Here is a 10,401-nt window from a genome sequence, read left to right on the forward strand (position 1 = left end):
AATTGGTTTTTTAATTTTCCGATTTTGATTCTCAATTGAATATCAAATGAACGAATGATACACGGATTCAGAACCTTTCCACTCTCTACATAATTATATTCTTTATGTGTGTGTCGACACTGACAGCCTGTGCTGTTTGTGGAGTGGACTTCCTCGGAGATCAGAGGCCTCCATTAGCAGGCCCCTCACGCAGGTGTGTGTGTGTGTGTGTGTACAACTCTAAGCTATGCAGCAGCGTTGGCTCACCTTGCCTGTGGAGAAGTGAGCACCTGACAGACAGGCAGTCTAGCAGAGTCCAGAGGAAAAAATCTCCACCAAACAAAACAAGGAGAGTCAAGAGTCAGAGAGGTCAGAGGGTGATTTATTTACTTTCAGTTTGCAATCTCTCCGAAGAAACTCTGTTTATTTGTTTTTTTTTTGTCAGGCTGTGGAAAAAAACAGTTAATAAAATTAAGCTTTAACCAAATCCACTCCATTATTATAAAAATTGTGTTAAAACATGTAAAATGTTACTTATACAAAAAGATTACTTATAAAAAAAAATTTGAAAATAAAAAAGGTTGTTAATAAAAGGTTGAAAATAAAACTAAGGTTTAACCAAATACGCTCCATTTTTATAAAAATTGGGTTAAAACATTTTTTTACTTATATTTTTGTAAAAAAAAAAAAAAAGAAAAAAGGTTGAAAATATTTTTGGTAGCTTTTTTTTTTTTCTTACTATGATGTCGCTATTTCCTTCTACTTCTGATGAGTTAGAGCTCTGAGATGGACACTGCAGTTCCTCTTTAATATATATATTTCAATCTACAACTTGAAAACAATGTTCTATAACCTTATAAAATATCTAGTGTTTTTCTTAATGTATTAATTTGATAAAAAAAAAAGCTAACTTTATGAAGTTATTGTTCAGACATGTGCTTGACATATCTGAGCTGTGTTATATAATTCATGCTCTTAATATTAAAAAGTGAACTAAATTTCATTTCTTTTCATTTTATTATTTGTTTTGCATGCAGCCTGGCATTGCAAGATTGAAGATTTATGTGTCCTAAAATATGTTTAAGGTATGTTGCTCCCTGTTTTTTTCCTCCAAAAATGTGCTGTAACTAATTTTGAATTTGTTCATTTTCATATTTATTTTGGTAATCCTGTTGCATATTGAGAAAAAAAAATGTTCATCAGTTAATTCTGAGTCATCACAGCTACAAGCTGAAACAGGTAAGAGTGATTACAGTGAGTAAACACTGTGTTTAAAAACTCCAGCAGTACTGCTGTGTCTGATCCACTCGTACCACCAGCACAACACACACTCACACCTCAAACACCACCATGCCAGTACTACCAGTCACTGCAGTTTTGAGAATAATGACCCACCATCCAAACAATACCTGACCAGTGAAGAAGAGAGAGAAAGGAGGAAGATAATAGTAAAGTATGCAGGGAAACAGATACAGGACTATAGTCTGTAATTATAGAACTACAAAGTGCTCCTATGTTAGGGTTAGGTTTTTGAGGTTTAGGGTAAAATTAAGGTTAGACTTAGGATTAGGTTTAGTGTTTGATTCAAGGATGATAATAAAGTATGCAGAGAAACAGATGCAGGACTACAGTCTGTACAGTCTGTAATAATAGAACTACAAAGTGCTCCTATGTTATCAGTGTAGATGAAACAGGTAGAAACAAGGAGGTGGATATGCAGTAATATTCTGATATGACTGTATTTTTAGTAAAAAAAAAAAAAAACATTTATTAAGCATCAGTACAAGACGAGTCATTTAAAGAAAAAAAAAACGGCAAAATGAAAAATAGAAAAAAAGTGCTCCTATGTTAGGGTTGGCTTTTTAAAGTTAGGTTTAGTGTTAGATTTGAGGATAATAATAATAAAGTATGCAGAGAAACAGATACAGGACTACAGTCTGTATTTATAGAACTACAAAATGCTCCTATGTTACCAGTGGAGCTGATAAAATGGACAAGGAGGTGGATAATATTCTGGAAGCAGTAATATTCTGATATGACTGTATTTTTAGTAAAGATACTGTATTAATCATCAGTGCAAGACGAATCCTTTTAAGAAAAAAAATGGCAAAATGAAAAATAGAAAGCTTTATCCACATCCCGAGCATATCCACTCTAAATGGCCCTCAGTAATATAGTCTCTGAGAGGTTAGATCTTACCTTCTCCAGCAATTAAGCCAGTCCTTTATTGATCCTCCTCCCTATTACAATACAGTGATGGTGGGCTCTAATTTAATCCATTTTAAGTTAATGTCCCAAAGAGCACTCTGTGCATAATCATCAACATGAATAATTGCTCTGCAATTTCTCTGGAAGAGAGTGAGCTGGTTAGAGATGTGATATACATATAACATTAACATGGGGCCGCTTTGCTGAACTTGTAATAAAACGGAAGACTATTATTCTCTCTCTTTTTTTCATGTACAAATTATTTTTTTCTTTTTTTTTTTTTGCTGTAATGGTATTGTCTCACTTATGGTTGGTTTGCTCTGGTGTGATTTAGTTAAAAGAGCTTGTAAATTTGGAGTGTTTTCCCCTGGGTTTGATCTGGTTTCACACAGGGAAAAATTCAAACGGAGCAAAATGCATCACAACAAAACATGTGAGTGTCTAAAGTGAGTGTATAGAGTGGAGGACAGAGAGAGAATACAGTGTTTAAGAACTCCAGCAGCACTGCTGTGTGTGATCAACTCGGTCCAGCACAACACACACTAGGACACAAATACAGTTCTGAGAATGAATAACCCACCACCCAATATACACAATACCTGCTCTGTGGTGGTCTTTCATGTGGGTTCCTGACCATTGCAGAACAGGACATATAGAGGATAAAAAAACATTGCAGAGAAACAGATACAGGACTACAGTCTGTAATTATAGAACTATAAGCTTCAGCGCTATTTCTAGCAGGAAACTGTGCTTGTGCTCGTCATTCGTATCTCAACCAATCACCAGCTTCCACCTGTCTTTATGTTTCGTTTCCCCTCCTTCCTCCCCACCGCCTCCAGTTTGGTCCTGCTGGCCGCCCAGGGATGTTGGCTCCGCCCCTGCTTCCTACATTAGGGTTGCCACCTGTCCTGTAAAATACAGAACGTCCTTTATTTGGCAATTAAATATTGCATCCCGTATTAAACCAATATGTGAAGTGATTTGTTCTTTATTTTTTTTTATAAATGTATTTGTAATCATCTATTTATTTGGTGGGCGTCCCTTATTTTCGTTTCTGAAAGGTACGTTTCTGGCAACCCTATCCTACATACAACAGGATCTGCGATGACCCAGATGCTGCATACCTGGCCCGAAGACGGGGCCTACTCCAAAAACTAACTTTCCATAGTCTGTTATCTAAAGCTGTGATTATTGCACAATTGTTTCTGGAGTCTTCCTGGTAGAACAACAAAGTTATGCTCAGTGGAGATGATTAGATTCATGTGCATCACAAAAAAAAAAAAAATGCTCTGCTGTTTATTCCAGACCTTTCTGGGATGGGAGCAGTGAAGTAAATACAGGAAGCATGTATCCTGTGTTCTGAACTAGTGCATATTTCTTTACAATTTAAGATTAAATCGTAATTTGATATATCAGAACGTTTGTGGACCATACAGTTTCAGATCAGACCACCAAGACCACCTCCTCTCAAAGGTCTTGGTGCCATTGTTTTTAGGCATGCATCCAAATGAATCACACCAACAGTGAAAATGAACCAGAGTCTGCTTTAATGAGACTAATAATAATTAGTGCAGGTGTGAATACACCCTTAGTTTCCAGACAGAAAGTGATAGAGCAGGGGTGTCCAAACTTTTTTTGTTGGGGGCCAGAAGGAGAAATATATTTGAAGTCATGGGCCACACTCTGTAATAAAACAAATAATGAAATATACCACATACATTTTCCTGATTACTTTCATTTACACACCATTTTACTTACACACCATCTTTATCTTTAACAGTGTTGTGTAAACTAAGAATTTTCAAATTGATGTTTCATTTCATGATGTCTCTTAATGTTAAACTCCTTAATTACGGCAACTTTTAGACTCTTTGGTCCGTTTTTCTGAGCTAGAAATGCGCACTCTCTCCGCTTTTAGACTCTTTGGCCAGTTTTTTTGTGCTAGAAATGCGCACTCTCTCCGCTTTTAGACTTTGGCCCGTTTTTCTGCGCTAGAAATGCGCACTCTCTCCGCTTTTAGACTCTTTGGCCCGTTTTTCTGCACTAGAAATGCACACTCTCTCTGCTTTTAGACTCTTTTACCCTGTTTTTCTGTGCTAGAAATGCGCACCCTCTCCGCTTTTAGACTCTTTGGCCCGTTTCTGACACCTAGCTTTCAAACTTTGAATCTCACATTATAAAAACCTGCTTAACAGCGCGCCAACTTTCATTCTATTTCTGAAATACCTCGCGGGCCGCTCCAAAAAAGGAAACGGTCCGCAAATGGCCTGCGGGCCATAGTTTGGACACCCCTGTAATAGAGAGAGAGAGAAAAGCTATTTTCCGCTTTTCTACACAGAGTCTCTGCAACAAAATGAGGATTTGAGGAAGATACAGCTCTAATAAAGCGCTAATCTGAGGAATGGAGGTCAGAATGGAAAAAAGGATTAAGACTGCTTCCACCTCACTGGCCTTTTATACGGCTCTTATTCATCAAACAAAAAGATTCTCTCTCTTTCTCTCTCTCCGTTATCAACACCTGGCCAAACATTTTACAGCAGTTTAGCATTCCTCTCATGTCTCACTGGTGTCAGTCACCTTTAAACAAATAGCTACTGATGTTACCTGTAAATTCTAGAAAGAGGAACTGAAGTATGGATCGTTATCAATATACTAATACTGATCAATGTACTCTGTATACTATAAATATACTATAATATACTATAAAAAATGACAGAATATTTACATTTTTATATTGATATGACTTTAGATTACATATAAATTACATATTCCCAGCTTAATACATTTTCATTTTTACTTTTTATTTTCTGTCATGCACGTGTCAACCCTGTCATGAAAAACTGCACGACAGGTTGGACAATTTTAAAGAAAATTGGCATTTAATAAAAATGTGGTTGCAAACATTTGAATTTGTGCATAGTGACCTCGTTCAATTTTTATTTTAATATTTGGTATCTGTCACAATTCCTGGTACCCAAAATCCCACTCCTTCTCCTGTGACTAAATATTGATTACTTTCACCTGTGCTTGATTGTATGTATATGTATATAAGACCTGTTTGTTTCACTTGCCTTTTGTAAGGTATTGCTGAAACATTTGAAGTTAAGCATACTAAGTGCTTATTTCTGTGTATGACTTTTGTGTATTTTTGACCCTTTTTTGTTTTTTGGATTTACTTGCCCCTTTGCTGTGATTTTGTTGTAATTGCTGATTTTTGGTTGTTTTTTGGTTTGGTTCTTTTTTCTTTCCTTTTTTTTTAACTTTTTGCCTATTTTTTTTTTTTTACCTTGTCTCTTTACATCTCTTTACATCTGCGAGCGTCTGGTTTGTCCTAAAACATGACAGTATCACTGTTTCATTGTAGATGCCTCATAGATGCTCAACTAACAATCGACTACATGTCTGTTAAATGCAACTGAACTAAAGAATGAAAGTAAATGATTTTCTATTGAATGTAACCCTACACCCAACTCTAACCCAAACTCTGAACAGTTAGTGTTAGATTTAATTCAGTGTAAGATTTAATGTTCGATTTGATTCCGTGTTCGATTTGATTCAGTGATAAATTTAGTATTAGATTTGATTCAGTGTTCGATTTAATGTTAGACTTGATTCAGTTTAAGGTTTAGTGTTAGATTTGAGGTTTATAAATATATATATATTAATAGCTATAATTTTAATATTATAATATTAATTTCTACATTCTTTAAAAGTTAGCAAAATTTTAGGGAAAAGTATTTTTTTAAAGAAAGTTATTATTTAACCACTTACAAGATTCTTTTTTTTTTTACTTACCCATGCGGCAGGGTGGACATGGCAGAAAAAAAAAATAAAACTGGATAAATACAAAAAGTACCTTAAAAAAAGTGTATCCTTTCTCTATATTTGTAATAATGCATTTATTTAGATCTTTATCTAAATCTGAACTAAATATTGTTACACAGTGATATAATGCAACATCTATTCTGCAGAAACAAAAGGCACATTATTCTGATATTGACCCGTACGTATATTTGAGAGGACTGGGGTAAGCTGAAGTGACACTTAATGTACAGAATGAACAGAAAATTATGCAGCAACAATTTCCATCCTCTCTCTATTACCAAGCTCGTTTTTTTCCCTAATACTGTAATACCACATAATTATTGCAGCTTCCCTGAAGCAAACAACTTTGCACTGAGTGATGGCTTTCATAATTGAATGAGAAAACAAGTATCATCATCCTCTGACATATTTTGTAATTGCAGTTCAGTTGAAAGGCTTTTGAGGAGCTCATTTCAGCTCGTCCATCATGAAAATTGCTCACCTTTGGCAGAGGGTAGTTCACTAGCCATTGACAAATGTACGTGTATGTGATGTGAGTGCTACACAGCCTGACTCTCTGATACACTGATACACACTCACACACTGCCTGGCAACCAGGGGTTTGCCTTCAGGCTTGGATTAAATACTGTATAAGCTTTGCGCTATTAAAAGCTGGGAGTGCGGAGAACTGGGAAGAACTGGGAACAGTTCCATCAGTGGTTCAGTTCAGGCTTCCTTTATCCAGTTTAGCACAGTGCAAAGTGCATGCCTGTATCATTAAACACATTAAACTCAAAAATTAAACATTGCTGAGTAGCCAAATCTCTATAAGAGTTTCTGATAGATTTGCTTATGTGGTTTGTATAAGTGTATGACACTGTGTTTTCTATAAAACTGGATAAGAGACAAATAACAGGCATTAATTAAATAACTAGGCTTCTATTCATGTTTTTACCATAAATGCTTTTGTTTAGCAGCACCCTCGCTGATAGATTGCTGTCCCTGCAAGTATAATTTTAAGAAAATAATGATTAAAATTATTAGTTTTTCCTTTCCTTTTCCCCCATGATCAACAGTAACATTCCCAGAAGTGGTCCTCAAACATCGAAGTTATCTGCCCAACATATTGTCGGAGTCATGCAGAAACGGGCCCTATCTTACACCCTGCCAACAATCTATTTTTCGGAGTTTAGGAATATATCTAAACCAATCTGCGTGGTGGTCTGGAAGTACGCCACTGACCAGATTAAAACCCTGACTACAGTCAACAGTCAGGCATTCATACCTATCTTGGCTACACAGGTGCTCTGTGAGTGCCACGTGCCTTTCAGTGAAACTCAATCTGAAATATGTGAAAGAAAATGTAAAGGACAGCTGTCCATAAAAATGGAGAAACAAGGCTTTTATGTGACAGCGATGTTATATCAGCACAATCAGTTAGTTTTTAGCCTAATATATTCTGGAAACTTTACTTACAGAAGCACATTTGAACACTTGATAGTTTATCTAATAGACTGGAATTGTATGTCAAAATTCAGGAACTCAGCACAGAGAATTTAAAATAAGAATTAAATATCTAAGCCCTTTCAGCTCAGTTTCCCCTGTCTAAAATAATTAATAAGTAAGTAATAAATAAGTAAAATTAATAATGGGGAGCTGTGGATGTCAAGGCAAAGTGTTGAAGTCTCTACTAAAGATATTCATTTAAGGTCAGAAATAAAAAAGATAGTTATTATTTATATGAATGTAGCAGACAAAATAAAATAGTAAAATAATTTTCAATTGCGTTCAAATGTAAAAATAGATATCTGAAACAATAAAGCAATAAGGCAGTGATTAAGATCACACATTTCTCTGTCAGTTAAGACAAATTAGTTAATGATTGCGTGTTGATTTTTCTTGCTTCAGGCATTTTACTTAACCTGTAAAACATGTTCCAACATAATGAGTATAATTGAAATGTATTGCTTTAGGCAGTGAATCAGCTTCAACTGTAGTTTCTCAGAGTTAAAGAATTGCTACAGAGACAGACAAATAGTATTTCCTGGAGACATTACAGTATGAATTGTTCCTGCTGAAGCTTATGTCCGGTGTGCAGTTTCTCTTCCATACCGCTTCTCAAAGCCACTATATCTCTCTTTATCTATTGTAAAACTCTTGTGCTTGCCCCAGTTGAAGTAAAGTGTGTTTGGACATTAGCATACTTTTTCCAGAGATGCCGTATCAATATTGGCCAAAAAAAAAAAAATCGCCACCTGGATTTAACTAAACAAATTATGTGGTGTTGGTGCAGTTGGTCAGGTCTAGGTTCAGCGACAGTATGTTTTTTCATCAATAACAGCCCCAAATTGTGCAGAATTTGAAATGTTCTGATGTGAATAGTGTTGTACAACACGTACAAACAGTGTTCACAAGATGTGAGATCTACCAAAGCTTTTGTTACCAACGTCTGGTGATGTCTAAACCCTTGCACATGTATGATGCTGTGTGAAACCAATAAGGACTGGAAATTGGAGACAGATGAGTTTATTGTAGCCACACTAATGCAACTCTAGAAGCTTCCGCACATGAGGCGGCTACAGGATAGGGTGCGTCTGCTGATCTCCACAGCTATTCTGAAGGAGCTCATAGTTCTTTCAGTTTCCAAGGAGATAAGAGTGGGTAAACTGGTACGGGCTGGCAGCGGAGTGAAGGGAAAGTCAGGGAGAGAACGTTTCTCTGCTGTTTAAACTGGACAGTTAATTAGCGGAGGCCCAGCTTTAATGGCAATGTCAACCAGTGTGAATGACCTGAGGGAGGCGGTGACTTCTAGAGGGAAGCAGCCAAAGAGATGGAGTTTGTTTCGAGTCTAAATGCATGTGTGTATGTGTGTGTGTGTGTGTGTGTGTGTGTGCCAGTGTGGCGGCCTTTGCCCATAACAGCTTGCAGCAAACCCATCCACAGCCCATGCTAATTATTTTCTAGGGAAACCGGCTTGAATTGACCAAATCGGTTTCAGCCCATTACATTTCATGAATAATATATATGCTGCATAATGCGCACAATGGAGGTTGGGCCACAAGTTCACGAGGTAGTGGCAGCATTGCGGAATGGACCACGTGCTCCGAATACTCAACCAAAGTCAAACGCATTGGTTTACAATGATGACTTATTTACCGTTTGGAGGAGTCATCCTCTTATAGCGCCTTGCATTGCCACTTAATGTGCTTATGCATGCGGAAGCAGCTTGAGCTGGTATTACATTCCATTAGAATCTCATAAACAGCTTATGCTTTCATCAGACATGTGTGCGCAGTGTATGCGTCCTGCACCTGTGGATCTCCCAGCCGCATTAGGCTCTATAGATCTTTCGATATAACACTACACCTAATTGAACCCCTTTCAGAAGTGCCTAATGTTGTTAGTCATTTAGAGCCACTATAGCGTTAATTTTATTTGCATAAGTGATGGATGGTGGAGATGAATACTGATGACTGTTGCCAGATAGGTGTTAAACCTGACCACGCTGGACCTGCTGTGATTCAACATAAGCCAAAAAGAACATATCTCAGGAAAAATAAAGGTGTCTAGAATTTCTCTTTCAGCAATCCCATTGAAGAACCACACAATAGGTTTTATAAAACCATGATGCATGTATGTAATAGAGATGTTTAATAGAGTGTGAGGGTGATAAAAATTTTAAATGTTAAAAAAAACAAACAATTATTAGATTTTAAGGTTCTTTATTAGGTTAAAGTTTGGTCCCTATTACTCACATTTCAGCAAGTATCAAATGCCAATTTGACATTTGAAAGACATTAAATTTAAAATAAGTTAAGTTTGTAAATGAAAATTATGATGTCAAAACGTCAAAACCAGACATTAGAGAGGCAATGAATTTTAGTTGGAAATTTAAGTTCAATCAAAGTTATAAACAGCTCTGGAAAAAAATAAGAGACCACTTCAGTTTCTGAATCAGTTTCTCTGATTTTGCTATTTGTAGGTATATGATTGATTAAAAATAACATTGGTGATTTATTCTATAAACTACAGAAACATTTCTCCCAAATTCCAAATTAAAATATTGTCATTTAGAGCATTTATTTGCAAACAATGAGAAACGGCTGAAATAACAAAAAAGATGCAGAGCGTTCAAACCTCAAATAATGCAAAGAAAACAAGTTCATGTTCATAAAGTTTTAAGAGTTCAGAAATCAATATTTGGTTGAATAACCCTGGCTTTTAATCACAGTTTTCATCCATTTGGCATGTTCTTCTCCACCAGTCTTACACACTGCTTTTGGATAACTTTATGCCGCTCCTGGTGCAAAAAGAGCTGTATTCGTCAAAAGCAAAAACTGAATTGACATGAAGCTCTAATGTTAGACAGACGTTCAATTTTTAAAGATGTTAATATTTAAAGTTTGTGGG

The sequence above is a fragment of the Astyanax mexicanus genome, chromosome 11, assembly GCF_023375975.1.
Source record: "Astyanax mexicanus isolate ESR-SI-001 chromosome 11, AstMex3_surface, whole genome shotgun sequence".
NCBI classification, from domain to species: domain Eukaryota; kingdom Metazoa; phylum Chordata; class Actinopteri; order Characiformes; family Acestrorhamphidae; genus Astyanax; species Astyanax mexicanus.